The sequence below is a fragment of the Macaca nemestrina genome, chromosome 14, assembly GCF_043159975.1.
Source record: "Macaca nemestrina isolate mMacNem1 chromosome 14, mMacNem.hap1, whole genome shotgun sequence".
Classification (NCBI taxonomy): domain Eukaryota; kingdom Metazoa; phylum Chordata; class Mammalia; order Primates; family Cercopithecidae; genus Macaca; species Macaca nemestrina.
In genome coordinates this window covers 66,080,430-66,095,673 of record NC_092138.1, presented here as the reverse complement: position 1 = coordinate 66,095,673, position 15,244 = coordinate 66,080,430, and the positions used below count along the sequence as shown (strand labels likewise).

At 49.9% G+C, this 15,244-nt stretch overlaps 1 long non-coding RNA gene across 1 annotated transcript; it reads right to left on the bottom strand.

Annotated features, from left to right (window-relative positions):
- Positions 1-897: 897 nt before the first annotated feature.
- LOC105485773 (uncharacterized) lies at positions 898-13,881 on the bottom strand. Its single transcript, XR_003018948.2, has 3 exons — positions 13,838-13,881; positions 3,622-3,720; positions 898-2,755 (listed from the first exon to the last, which is right to left on the bottom strand). It is a non-coding gene; the product is annotated as an uncharacterized lncRNA (long non-coding RNA).
- Positions 13,882-15,244: the final 1,363 nt, after the last annotated feature.

The following is a 15,244-nucleotide window of genomic DNA, read 5'->3' as shown; positions in this document are numbered from 1 at the left end:
TCCAGAGAAGCCTTCCCTGATCTCCCTGCCAGAATGGATGCCACCTTCCTCAGAGCCTCCCTGCAGCCTCCTTACCAGCACCACATGTTATTCAACGCCTGATGCCTCACTCTCCCTCTGCCAGCCCAAGAACCACTAGAGGGCAGGATGTGGCTGAGTCTTGTCTGCTTCTCCCCTCAGGGTAGACAACAGTTGCTTAATAAGAATTCGAGGTGGCTGGTGTGGTGGCTCAAGCCTGTAATCCCAGAACTTTGGAAGGCCAAGTTGGGCAGATCACGAGGTCAAGAGATCAAGACCATCCTGGCCAACATGGTAAAATCTCATCTCAACCAAAAAATACAAAAATTAGTCAGGTGTGGTGGTGTGCTCCTGCAGTCCCAACTAATTGGGAGGCTGAGGCAGGAGAATTGCTTGAACCTGGGAGGCAGAGGTTTCAGTGAGCTGAGATCGCACCACTCCAGCCTGGTGACAGAGCAAGACTCCATCTAAAAAAAAAAAAAAAGAATTTGAGGAACTGGAGCACCTCTGGATCAAGCTGCCCGTGCTGGGGGATCCCTTCCAGCTCTAGGAAGGTTACCCTCTGGAGTAAAGAATCCCTGGAATCCTGGCTTCAGAGCAGAACTAATGCAGAAAAACCTACCAATGCCTGGGATGCCCAGGGGTCACCAGGGCCTCAGCTTCCAGCAGCACTGCAGCCAGGACTATGCCTGGCCATCATTCTGCAAGACGGACACCTCTGCCCAGAAAGCACTTCAGGGCAGCGAGGGCCAAGGGACTGTCTAATCCCACCACATCCTCATCCCTAAGCAGATAAAGTTGTCAGCCCCTCTTCTACAGCCACATCTAATTCCCAGGAGCCAAGCCCAGTGCTTGGCACACAAAAAGGGCTCTGCCAAACTTGCTGAATAAATAAAGAAAGAAATGTACCAAAGGACAGCTGAATTGGTCAGGAAGGAAATCTAACATTTATTGAATACTACCTTTGATAAGCTATGAGTGCTCCCCGTAGCTTACCTCACTTAATACACAACCGCCATCCTCATAAAGAAAGCCAACCAAAGCTCAGAGAGAAGAGGTGACGTGCCCAGTGTCACATCTGACCACAGATGGGGCTGTCCAGTTCCCTTGGAGGCTACAAGGAGAATGTCCTGAGGACAGGAAGTAACTCTCTTGTTCACCACTCTCTCTCAGTGCCCAGCACAGGGCCTGGCTGAGAGGAGATGCCCAGCTGTCCTGTGAGGTTGTGGCTGGAGCCATGTTGTCCCCTGGTTGGTAGCAGGGGGCCATTCTCAGTGTCAGGGAAGAGACTGAAGCAGGCATGTCCCAGGCTTGGTCCCAGGGCCAGGAGGTCTCCTGAGGCAGAGCCCCTCCCCAAGGGCTGCTCCTGCCTCCCCCTCGCTGGCCCTCGTAGGAAGCACCCTGTGTTGCTGGCAAAGGGCTTCCGCAGCCAGAGTCCCTGGGCCAAGCAAACCCCGAGGTCCCCAAACTTTCCACTTCCATAAAGTGCTCTGATCTTGTCAAATTGCTACCAGAGGAGTCATAGCTGAGTGAGCACTTGCCAGGTTCCCGCAGCTCTCCCGAGAGCTGTCACCGTCCTCATCCATCATAATTGAAGCAGTCCACCTGCTCCGGGCCCATCTTTCAACTGCAATGATGGCTGAGATGCGATAGATGTGTCTTGTCATCACCTTGACTTTTTTTGGAGAATGCAAAGGTCAGTGGGGCTCCTGGGGTGGGTGAAGGTGCTATGGGCCCACCTTAGTGCAAGCCTTGACCTCAGGGTGGAGGGCTGAGTGCCGCTCCCACTGAGTGCCAGTCCTCACAGTGGCCATCGGCTTTGTCAGGGCCAGAGGAGAACTAGAGCCTCCCTTTACCCCAAGACCCTAGGTGCCCACACCTGCCCACCATCTTGTTCTGCAGATAGACTCCAGAGGGGCAAGGGAGTTTGGGAGGCACTGGCTTCCATGACACCCAGACCTGGCTGGCCCTAAGATACAAACTTTTACATGTGCCTCCTCGCAGCCCATACCCGGGGCCACAAGCCTTGGATTTGCTTGTCAGGCAACAGAAATAGTTGTCACCGGTTTTCTGCCCTCAGGTCCATAAATTCAAGCAATGAGTATGATCAGGTGCAGAAACACAGACTTCACGCTGCACTGCCTCTAGGACCCCAGCCCCAGATGGGCCAGCAGAGTCACTTTCCTGAGCAGAGCTCTGCCCGTTCATGGTCCTCCTGCTCAGAGGCTGCCCAGGGCTCCCTCTGCACGCAGAAGAAAGACCAAACTGCTTGGCCTGGCACTCAAGGCCCTGGGCAATGTGCACCAAAGAAGCAGGCAGCTTGAGGAGCAGTAGGTGCTCCAAAAAGAATCAATGCCCACCTCATTTAAGAAAGAAGTTCATTTTGTATCCCAGAGACGCCCAAGATACAAAGCAATGTCAAGGGAAGAATGAGCTCGGCGTCTCCAGAGACTTCAAGTGCAGCTGGATTATCTCCAGGAAGGCTGCTGCTGGGGCTCTAGAATGAGCTCAGCATTCTGAGGGAGAGGGAGGGGTTGAAGTGGGCAGTGCTGTACATCCCTCCAGCCATGAGTTCTCTGTCACTCCCGCTTCAGCCTTACCTGGCACTGTGACCACCTCCAGCCTTTGCTCATGCAGTTTCTTCAGTCTTCAGTGCCCTGTCTTGCCTTGCCATCTGAAGGCCCCCTACTCAACTATCCTTTGATCCAACAACACATTTTCCAGCTCCCACTCTGTGCTGGGGATATGGAGATTATTAAAACATGGTCCCTGTTCCCAAAACCCCAACCAGCTGTCTCCCTCCTCCCACCTGCCAGGCTGCTGAGCACAGCCAGACAGCATCAGGCGACTGTGCAGGCCAGAGCGCTGCTCATTCTACCCACCCCTCCCACTTGGAACCAAGGGATCCTCTTGTGCCTGTGCTCAGGGGTGTGAGCAGGCACGGGGGTTCTGGATGGCAGTGGGGAGGAGCATGGGGCAGCACAGGCCGCAGTTTAGGGGGACTCTGCCTGGGAGAACCACAGAGCCCCATAGTCCCAGTTCTATACGGGGCCACTTCCCGACCCCAGAATGTCCTGGGGCCAGGCCCCTAGTCTCAGTCCATAGTTCAGTGATTTCACCCAAATACCAGTTTATTCTCCTCAGATCTGAGTCACGGTCCCTTGCTTTATCCCAAGAGGTCAGCCCCTAACAGGCAGAGGAATCGGGGCCCTGTAGCTCATCTGTGTTGAGATATATGCACTTGCACTCTGAGCTCTAATGCCATAATCATCTTGGAAACGTGAGAACCTTCCCTCAATAAGGGGATGTTCACCTGAGCAAATATATTCTCCTCATTAGTGCCACATCTTATGCACTCCTGCCTACCAAAGAAGGGTTCTGGGACCCCAAGGAGGTGCCCATAGAGTGGGCAGAGGGAGGGGCAGAATGGGAGAGGCTGGCACAATGGTCCCCTTCCCTCCTCCCAACCATAGTGAGAATCACTTACAGCACAGCCAGGAAGAGCGCTTCTGCCTCTAGGAGCCCCAGAAGAGACCAGATCAGAGCTGTGCACCTGCCCCTTTGTGGGAGGGGTAGGGAAGCTGCAGTTACCAGCTGCCATACCTGTCGGGGGAGCTCAGGATCCATGCAACGGAAGGCTTCTTAGCTGATCCCCCTTGGAGTGGGCACTGCAGGTCTGAGCAGAGATTCCCAAAGCAAGGACTGGAGACAAAAAAAAAGATACATGGATGAGAGGGTAGCTCGGGGTAGGAATATCTTCTGCTCTCTACCCTCTTTCTCCCTATTGACACAATCAACAGACGTCAGTGTTCAGTGAATCTGTCATAAAAATGGTTCAGTGGCATCTGTCATTTTTCTTAAGATGTAAACTCCCCATCCTAAAAGGAGAAGGCTCCATGTTTACTCCATCTCATCCATTGAAAAAACAGCAGGACAAGGGCAGTGCCACAGCTGCCTGACCTTGGGCTGGCCGGAGCCCCCTCTGATGGCACGTGCTGTAGTGAACAGGGGCTCCAGGATTGAAAAGGCGGCCCAAGGTCCAGTTTGACGGATCCTGCTGGTGCTTAGTTAGTGTCCCCATGTCTGCCTCTTTTCCCCACTAGCCTGTGAACTCACTGAGAGCAGAGTGAGGCTTGGTCACCTTTATTTCTCCAGCATCTAGCACTAAGCGTGTTAGATATTTTAGGCACAATTTCATGATAGTAGTTATACCTTAATTTTGTATAGTACTGTGCTTTTAAAAGCACATTCCTATCAAGCACCTCATCTTACCCTTAAATCTCCCCTTTTGTAGTAGTGGGCCAAATATTATCCCCATTTGGTGGATGAAGAAACTGAGGTTCCATGAGGTTCAGTTAAATGCCCACACTCTCCCATGCCACCCCACCTAGAAGCACACAGCTAATCAGTAGCAGCATCTGACCAGGCCCCTGCTCTGCATCTTTTTCCAGCGGTAAATTCTGCCACACCAAGATCACCCAGCTGCAGCTAGGAATCTTTGAGAAACACCAAGACATGGGAAAGTTGCCTGACACCTGTGTCCTGGCAAATGTTATTCTGGTTTGTTTTAAAGGAAAATAAGGAAGATGGTGCAAACTAGGGACCAGTGACCTTGACATCAACACAGTCAAGACTGATGGTTGTGAGCAGCAAGGGACAGACATCAGTAGAAGGTGGCAGGGCCTGAGTGAGACCTTGGCATCCACATTTGCCAAAGTCAAATGCCCATAGACAATTACAATCAACCATGAAAATCTGTAACCAGGAAGTCGAATTTAATGTAGCGGTGTAGAAACCTTTGGTTTCTGTGAGTCCCCTGGTTCTTTCCCTCCCTGCCCGCCAAGTGCTCAATGTTTGCCTTAGCCAACTTCTTTCAGTCACCTCTATCTCTCTCTCTCTCTCTCTCTCTCTCTCTCTCTGTGTGTGTGTGCGTGTGTGTGTGTGTTTGTAAAATGCTCTAAATTACCCAGTGCCAGCCGCTGCATCCAGGGTTCAGGTCCTGTTTCTTAATGATGATGGATGGCTTTGAAGATGCAGTGGATCAATAGGGTCTGAATTCCTAAACTCTTGACAAGAGCTGGAGAGAACACACATCTCAATGCCCACCCACAGAAGCAGACGGGAGTCCTGCCCCTCACAGTCCTACTTCTTCTATGGTCAGGTAAACCAAAGATGGGGCCTCGTGGGGTCACTCCAGGAGAGGGTTCGCCATCTTAGGTCCACTGTGTGGCAGACGGTTGCCCCATGCATTCAACAAACGTTCAACCATCTTATCCGGAAAGGGTTGTGCTTGGTGTTAGGGCAAGGGAGACGGAAAGAGGTAGGAGATGGTGAGGCCTGGCCCCTGTCCTAATGGAACTCAGCACCGTGAAGGAGACCCCACCATACAGAATTACCCTGGTCCAGGGTAAGACAATCGCCTGCCGCCGTGTGCTGCTGTGAGCTGGGGGTTACCGCCGGCTCTCAACATGCACCCTCTCATTTGGTCCTCAGCAGACCCTGGAGGAACTTGCTGCTGTCATCCCCAGAAGGAGAGGCCAGTGAGGTCATCTGGCTGCAGAGCTGGTGAGGCAGAAGCAGAATTTGGGCCTGGCATCCTCACCCAACACAGATGGATAAAGCTTCAGACCAGAGGGAAATTACCTGGGCCTGGAGGGAGGGGGGTGGAATCAGGGAAGGTGAGGCTTGTGGGCTAGACCCCGGGGGACAAGAAGGATTTGGAGAAAAAGAGAGAGAGAGAGAAACAGTCTAAGTAGACCCCATACCTGAAGCAAGGGCAGGGGGCAGGCAGGAGAGGTTCAGGAAATGGAGAGAGGCCACTCAAGAGAGGGACTAGTGGAGGATGAAGCTGGAAAGGCGGTTCAGGGTCAAATGAGGCAAGACCAGGGAGGGGAAGGGGATTTTCCTGAGTGGGGAAGAGGGAGCCACAGAAGGTAAGATCTCTGTGCGAGACAGTCACCACCAGGGCAGTGAGCCCAAAAGAGCAGCCTGCAGGTTGCGTCAATCACGAGACTGAATCAAAGAGCGAGGCCAGGCACGGGAGGGATGGAGAGGCCCGGCCTGTGTGCCCTGGCGCCTGGGCACCCCGCGTGGCCCCGCAGGTGCCACGGGAGGAGGAAGGAGGCCGGGAGGAGGCAGCCGGCTCCCCTCCACAGGTAAGTGATTGGATTAAGAGGCCTGTCTGACAGGATGTCCGTTCAGCCGCGGAGGCTAATCAACTTCCCCATCCTGTCTGCTAATAAATCCTGCTCCGGGGACCACTCCGCCTGATGATCTGTCCTCGGGGACCGGCGCAGCCTTCTCCTGGAGAACATCCCGCAGTCTATTAAGGCGGCCGCCGCGCGCTGTCAGGCCTCCGTCCCGGGGAGTCTTGGGAGGTGCCCATCACCCAGGTGCGCCCGCCGGGACCCCAGCCTTTGTGCGGCCACCGCGGGGGCTGACAGCCATCCCGCTCCGAGGGGCCCGGACCCCCCAGTCCTGGCCGCTCCGGGCTGCCTCAGGCTCTGCGTGCATAAATTAGCAGGCGGTGATTGTGAGATCTATAATATCTATAGAGAAGATGTATAAATAAATTAAAGCTTTAATTATTTTCTTGGATTCGCTGTCGCTCAAGAGAGCTAGTGGAAAGCTGTCGGGGAAGGGCGGAAGGCCTGATTCTCTGAAGCCTTTCTAGTTTTTTTAGCTGCAGTGATTTTTTTTTCTCTTTTCTTCCTTCTGCTCCCCCAACCCTCAAAAGGCAAGAGTTGGGGCGGGGAGACAGTGAAACAATGTCCTTTGTTGCTCAAGATAAAAAGTACATGCCTTTGACTTGCTTCCAAAACAGCGTGCCCCCGCCCCCCCATCTCCCACCCCCACCCCAACACATGCCCACCCACCAGCAGCTTTCTTTTCTGTGAACACTGTCTATAGGCAGAGTTCAATCCCACATTTTCATCAGTTCTAGAAGAACCTCCAAGGGCGTTATTAAATATGTGAAATACGCCAGAAATATTCAAGCAATCCCCATCTGGCCCTGGGAGGGAGGAAGAAAGGACTGGGAAAGTAATAAAGTGTGTTTATTTTTTAATCTAGATGACATGTTTTACATCATTAAAAAGGACAATTATTTTTAAAATTCAGCCTGCACGCTTCGACGGTTCGAGAGGTCTGCCGCCGCAGAATCCATCAGAACCTCACTCCACAGCCAGGCCTGGGTCCACCCTCGAGGCCAAGTTACATTTTAAAACATTCAAAACCATGGAGGCAATCGTGAGTCCTTTAGAAAGGCCTCATCTCTAAGGAGCAGGAAGGGAGGGGCCGTCTTATTACTGAGTCACCTTTCCCTGGAAAAGAGGGTTTCTGATCCCAAGACTCCGAGGATCCTAAGTTCAGGCAGAGTTTCAAAGACTGGTGGAAGTTAGACGGAGTTTGAAATGGCTGAGACTTCACCAAACCAGAATCTCTGAAACAAAACAGCAGTTGTCTCACTACGAAAACCCTGCTGATCGCTCTCCAGAGTTGGAGTTCCTCCCCTTGTGCTGCCACAGGTCCAGGGCCACAGCCTAGTGAGGGAAGCATCCAGGAAAATGGCCGAGCCCAACACCCAACAGCCAGTTCCTAAAACGGTTTCTCACCCTCATCCCTTTTCTCTCTCTGCCCTGGACACATGCCAGGAGGTCAGTGTACTAAAGTGTGGGTCTCTTCAAAAGCATGCATCCCTTTTCACTCAGCAAGTGGATTTCTAGGAATGCAATCCTAGAAGTAATCAGAAAAAAATTATGCAAAGATTAGTCTCAAGTATGTTCACCGCAGCATCATTTATGTTTGGTCAAATCATATGAAATTGCCATTTTTTAAGTCAAGAACAGTCAAATGTTAGAAATTTTATGTTGTTCAGTTTAATAAAATTAAAACATTAAAAATACTTTTGGCCAGGTGAGGTGGCCCATGCCTGTAGTCCCAGTGCTTTGGGAGGCTAAGGTGGGAGGACTGCTTGATCCTAGGAGTTCAAAACCAACTTGGGCAACATGGTGAGACCTTGTCTCTACAAAAAAAAAAAGAAAAAAAGAAAAAAAGAAAAAGCTTAGAAAATTAGTTGGGCACGGTGTTACACACCTGTGATCCCAGCTACTTGGGAGGTGGAGCCAGGAGGATTGCTTGAGCTGTGTTTGCACCACCACACTCCAGCCTGGGCAACAGAGTGAGACTCTGTCTCAAGAAAAAAAAGAAAAGAGAAGAAGAAGAAAGAAGGCTGGGTGCGGTGGCTCGCACCTGTAATCCCAGCACTTTGGGAGGCCAACGTGGGCAGATCACTTGAGCTCAGGACTTCAAGACCAACTCGGGCAACATGACAAAACTCCATCTCTAAAATTATAATTATATATATACACATATGTGTATATATGTATATATATGTGTGTATATATATATGAAATAAAGAAATATCTATATTTCCAATAATAAGGGGTGGTTGCTCCATTTCAGCACCTGCTGGAATACCATATGGCTTTTGGAAATAACCTTGCAGAAGTACATTTAATAGAAAAATAGTTTAGAATTATATTAAATGAAAAATAATGTGTACAGTCTGATCTCTTTTCTTTAAAAATGAAAAAGACATATGCAGGGATAATGATGGACCCCAAGATGTTGAAAACGGTTTTCTCTTGATATTAGGATTGTACATGAGTTTTATTTTCTTCTTTTTGTTTATCTTTATTTTCTGGCTCTTATAACAAATGCACACTACTTGTATAATAATAAATGTAAGCAATAAAAGCTTTTTTTAAATAACAAAGTGTGGGGCTCCAAGTTGACTCTGCAATGCTGACCAAAGCTGACGAGAGGAGACTGCAGCCCTCACCTGGCCTCTACGGCTCTGTGGCTGGCTACAGTCATGACCAGGATCCTGGGACAGGGGTAACAGAGGGCTGGCACTGAGTAGTCCTCTTGGGCCAGGTCATCTGGGCGACTGCTAACCCCACAGGAGCTCCCTGGCTGCCCAGGGTCTGGCCTCAGAGTAGAAGCAAGGGGGATAGAAAGCACATAGACAAGGATGTTTTTCACTTGAAGAAAAGCAGGATTTCTCACATCTGAATGTGGCTCCAGAGAAAGGCAGAGTGTAACCCAAGGATCAGTCCCAGATCCACCATGGATTCACCAAGCCTCCAGTCCTCCGTCTTAATGGGGCCAGATAATATTTGGGCCATACACTGAGGTGTTTTCCTCCATATTTCCTTATAACGTTTTCTCTTGCCTCACTCAAATTGCGCAATAGGCAATCAAGTTGTTTTAGCAGAATCAGAGAGATTTAAAAGAACAACAAAAAAAGGAATCAGATGAAAGGACTGGGAACAATGCATCATTTGTCAGAGTCAGGTTTTGTTTTTTTGTTTTTTTTTTTCACCTAAAAGAAATTTAAAACCTGCTGGGCTGGGAGAGAGAACCATGTCAGAGGTGGGATGATGGAGAAGCCCTGAACCCTGCCCTTCCCTAGGCTTAGGCCAGAGTTACAGGGATGACAAAAATCTCAGGTGGATTTGGAGAATCTTCAAGTGGGAGAGTGCTGGGCCTCTTCCCCAGGGAAGCCCACAGAGGATCAAGCCTGGCAGAGTTCGCAAGTGCCAAGGGTAGTGTGGGAGGGACAGAGTAGAAACAGCTGTGTGTGGTGTACCTGAGCAGAGAGGGCCTTAGGAGCCCTGTGGCTTCCTGTCGTGGAAAAGAGCAGCTGGATTCTCCCATGCCCCTTAGCAGCCTCTAAAGTTTGCTCTTACCTCTGGAGAAGTATGCTTTGAGAATGAGGGATGGTGGAGCGGCAGTCTGGGTCTCAAAGGCTGACAGCACAGATGAGTGTCTTCCAAAACACAGGCAGCCCCAGCTCTCTTTTGCCAAGGCACCGAGTGAACTCCCACCCAAAATTTAGACACAAATTCTGGCAGATGAAGAGTAAGGGGAAGAGAGAACCCAAAGTAACTGAGATCACTTGGAATTCTCTGAGATGGCCCTCCTGCAGTGCAGCTGAATGACTCCGAAGAAAACAGTAAGTACAGGGCTGGACGCAGTGGCTCATGCCTGTAATCCCAATACTTTGGGAAGCTGAGGTGAGCAGATCACTTAAGGCCAGGAGCTTGAGACCAGCCTGGCCAACATGGTGAAACCTCGTTTCTACTAAAAACACAAAAATTAGCTGCACATGGCGGCACATGCCTATAATCCCAGCTACTTTGGAGACTAAGGTACAAAAATTGCTTAAACCGGGAGGCAGAGGTTGCAGTGAGCTGAGATCGCGCCACTGCACTCCAGCCTGGGTGACAGAGCGAGATTCTGTCTCAAAAAAACAATTAAAAATAAGGCTGGGCGTGGTGGCTCACGCCTGTAATCCCAGCACTTTGGGAGGCCAAGGCAGGCGGATCACAAGGTCAGGAGATCAAGACCATCCTGGCTAACATGGTGAAACCCCATCTCTACTAAAAATACAAAAAATTAGCCAGGCACAGTGGCGTGTGCCTGTAATCCCAGCTAATCAGGAGGCGGAGACAGGATAACCACTTGAACCTGGGAGGCAGAGGTTGCAGTGAGCTGAGATCACGCCACTGCACTCCAACCTGGGTGACAGAGCAAGACTCCATCACAAAAAAAAAAAAAAAAAAAATTAAAATTAAATATAAGTCCAGGTAGAAAAAGATAAAATTGTCTTTCTTGCAAACATTGCAAAAGTGTGTGACCTGAGATTGGGTGAAAGGATGGTAAGGTCCCACCAAACAGCACATTCTATGGGTGTCTGCTCAGGTGTTCAGGCAGCCAATAGGCCAGAACGGCCAGGGTGGACAGATGGGGAAGGCAGGCAGACTTGGACTCGGAAGAACCCTTAGAGACTATTGTGTCCAACCTTTTGGCTAAACAGGTGGGGAAACTGAGGCAGGGGGAACAGGGAGGTGCTTATGGACAAACGTAAACCCATGTAGCACCAGATGCAGGATCCAGCTCTTTCTCTCGTCCAGGCGCTGCAAGTGGCCACAAGACCAACAGAGCAGAGTGGGGTGGATGCACGTGCACTGCACAGCTGAGAGCCATCCCTGGGGTTGGGCTGGGCTGGCAGACCGTACTCCAGTCCAGGCTGCTCTCAGAGTCTAGCCCCTGGGTTGGGGATCCAGGTGCTCACATGCACACAGAGCCAGCTCATCCCCAGCCACAGTTTCCTGTTAATAATTGCACTAACTGTCTCCACACCCGTCAGCACTAATCTTCCGCACAGCCTGCCAGGGCCTGATTTATCAGTATGGAGGGCACGCTCTTAAAGGGTCACAGCCCACCGCGGATCTCCAGCTCCTTTAGCAATAAGTGGCAGAACATATTTTCTCTGCTAACACTACTGTATGTTAGAGAATAGATTATTTTAAGAATCAAGACTAAATTGAAACAAGGCAGGCTTGAATTTTTCCCCCAGAACCATAGGAGAGGGTCATCTATCAGTGTGACGCAGTGGACAAAGTACTAGAGAGTGACTCCAAAGCCCAGGGCTGGCGTTTCCGTCTAGTACTTACTGGCCCAAGTGACCTTGGGTAAGTCATTTACCCTCATCAAACCTCAGCCTCCTCAGCAATACAGTGGGAGTGGGGGCATAGTCCTCTGTCTAGTGCTTCAGAGTCCTAGAAATCTATCAGGGAAACACGAACCCACCGATGGGAGAATGGGGAAATACACACATACATATGGCCTTAAACATAGAAAAAACTGCTCAACTCCAAACATAGGAACTTATTTAGAGGATTTCCTGTAATGCCAGCACCTTGGGAGGCTGAGGCAGGAGGATTGCTTGAACCCAGGAGAACAAGACCAGCCTGGGCAACAAAGCAGGAGCTCACCTTTGTCTTTACTAAAAATCCAAAAAAAATCAGTCAGGTGGGGTAGTAAACTCCTGTGATCCCAGCTAATTGGAAGCTGAGATGGGAGGATCACTTGAGCCCGGGAGGCTGAGGCTGCAGGGAGCCATGATCATGCCACTGCACTCCAGCCTGGGTGACACAGGGTCTCACTCTGTCACCCAGGCTGGAGTGCAGTGGCTCGATCTCAGCTCACTGCAACCTCCGCCTCCTGGGTTCAAGTGATTCTCATGCCTCAGCCTTCCGAGTAGCTGGGACTACAGGCATGTGCCATGACACCCAGCTAACGTTTTGCATTTTTAATAGAGATGGGGTTTCATCATGTTGGCCAGGTTGGTCTCGAACTCCTAGCCTCGGCCTCCCAAAGAGCTAGGATTATAGGCATCAGCCACCTTGCCCCACCAAAACCCTGTCTCAAATTATACATATATATATTTATGGAATTTGTCTGGAGGAAATAATTAACTTCGTGAACAAAGATGTAAAAATTTTAGGAATTTTATTCCAGATTCTGCTTGTAATAGTGAAAAAAAAAAAAAAGGAAACAAACCAAATACCTGATCATTAGGGGCTGGTTAAAGTGTGACACAACCATTTGATGGAATATTGTATATGCAGTTAAACACATAGGTTCACAAAACCATTAGTAACACAAAATTATTTGCTGTTAGGTCTTCTAAAAAGAAGGCTACAAAATAGTACGCAGGGTAAAATCTATGGAGAAAAATTAGAAAGAAATACTCAAAATATTGACAATGGAGCAACGAGATTGACAACTGAGCAATGGGATTGTAAATGTTTTTTATCTTCTTCTTTTTGCTTATATGCATCTTCTACATGCTCTATGGTAGCCATTACATTTTTAAGTTATTTAGGACAATAATAACTATTCTTTCTCTGTCCCCAGGATGAGAGTGATAAGCAAACTGGAGGAGCTAAAGAAATCGGACTACATAGTGGATCATAATGTCACTGCCCACCCACGGGCCCTGCCTCTGTTCTGTGTCCCATGTGCGTGTCTGTGACTCTGCCAGACCTGATCATGCCCTGTTTTCTCTTACAGCTATGTACACGCCCATCTCTCTTGGAGAGGTTGCTGAAGGTGGGGACCACCACGTCTTGTCATCATCACCCAGTCAGAGCTTGTCCCAGAATGGGACCCACTGAATATCTGTTGAATTACCCTGAATGGCCATCCCCTAAAGCTAGACTGCTTTGGAGGCCCCTCCCTGCCTGCCGGGTACCTCTGGAGGGGTCCGTTAACTTGTTGGGGCCAGACCCACAAGCCCTGCTCTCAGCACCGTTCCTCCTGGAAGGCCACCCACAGCTTGCTGCTCCAGGAAAACCGGAACTGCAACCCCTCCTCTGTGGGCAGTGGGTGTACAAAGGCTTTCCTGAATACGCGTTCCCTGGAACCTCTTAACCCAGGACTTAGGTCAAGGATTCTCAGCCCGCTATAGACAAGGAAACAGAGGCTCTGAGAACTGGAATAACCTGCCCACAGTAGAACCACTGAGAAAGAGAGGCTCTGCTCCCAGACCCGCGTCCAGTGCTCTGACCCCATGCTCACAGCATGCTGCTTAGCTCAGAGCAGCAGAAACCCAGACCCAAGCAGATATTCTGAAACCTGCAGGCAGTGATGGCTTTGGTCTCTAGCACCACCATTCACTAGCTATTGTTAAAGCAAACTAAATATGGCCTGAGAAGAACTCCATCCTTCTTTTTTGACATGGAGTCTCACTCTATCGCTCAGGCTGGAGTGCAGCGGCACAATCTCAGCTCACTGCAACCTCTGCTTCCTGGGTTCAAGCAATTCTCCTGCCTCAGCTTCCCGAGTAGCTGGGATGACAGGCACGCACCATCACGCCTGGCTAATTTTTTACATTTTTGGAAGCAACAGGGTTTCACCATGTTAGCCAGGCTGGTCTCGAACTCCTGACCTCAAGTGGTCTACTCACCTCAGCCTCCCAAAGTGCTAGGATTACAGCTGTGAGCCACCGCCCCCAGCCAGAGCTCCATACTTCTGCATTTGAGTCCTTGTGGACAAACTGTAACCTAGCTTAACAGGCTGACAAGATTGAAAACCTAACTTAGGAGTATGCGCCTGTAACAATAGCTGAGTTTTGGCCAATCCCAGCGGCATACTTCAACCACTCATAGACTGCTGAGTGTTCAAACTGTATTCAAATAAGGCAAACGCCAAACTGTAAGCAATCCAGCTGTTTCTGTACCTCACTTTCGATTTCTGTACGTCACTTCCCTTTTTTTGTCTATCAATTTGTTCTGACCAGGAGACATCCTGGAGTCTCTCTGAATCTGCTGTGATTCATTGCTCAATTAAATTCCTTTACATTTAATTCAGCTGAAGTTTTTAACACTATGTATCCTTGGAAAGTCACTGCCCTCCCAGAGCCTGTTTTCTCATCTGTAAAGTGGTCCTAATAACCTCTGTCTCAGAGGGTTCTTGAGAGGATTACATGTCACAGGGAAGCTCCTTGCACAAGATCTAATTCTGAGCATGCACTTTCTCTTTCTCTCCCTGGTCAGATGAACTTTTGACAAAGGGCTACCTCCAGACACGGCTGCCAGGTTGGGCCTTGTTCTGTTTCTCCGTGGGAATGGCTCTGCCTTCCTGTGCCCTGAGCTCAGCAGGAGCTGCCCAGCAGGTTGGCCGGCAAACAATGCCACAGCCTCCTCTCTCCCTACCTCCACTCCTTACCCAAAAAAGGGCTCCAAATGCCTTCTATAGCTTCTTTCCTGGGCAGAGAGGGAGGGTGGGAGTAATGAGAATAAGAGAGACTGACAGAGTTGGTCTCTGCCATGGGCTTCACTGTGGATACATCACCTTCTATAGTGCACTGAATGATGGCCCCAGTATCAGGGCCTAATTCCCAGATTAGACAGTGCACTTACCTTATACAGCAAAATAGACTCTGCAGGTGTGGTTAAATTGAAAATGAGATAGATGATCTTCGATTATCTGGCGAGGAGGGGAATAAAGACAGTCACAGGTGTCCTCATAAGAGGGAGGTAGAGGGAGATTTAACACAGGCAGAGGAAATGGCAGTGTGGCCACAGAAGCAGAAATTGGAGAGACGTGGCCCCAAGCCAGGAACACAGGCAGCCACCAGGGACTGGAACACGTGAGGAAAGGACTTTCCCTTAGAGCCTGCAGAGGGAGCATGGCCCCACCAGCACCTCCGTTTCCACCCGGTGAGACTGATTTGGGACTTCTGGCCTCCAGAATTACGAGAGAATAAATTCTGGTTGTATGAAGCCACCAGCTGTGTGACCATTTGCTACAGCAGCCACAGGAAACTGATACACTCACCCTCCCTGAGTCCACATAAAAGTTATGTGATCCA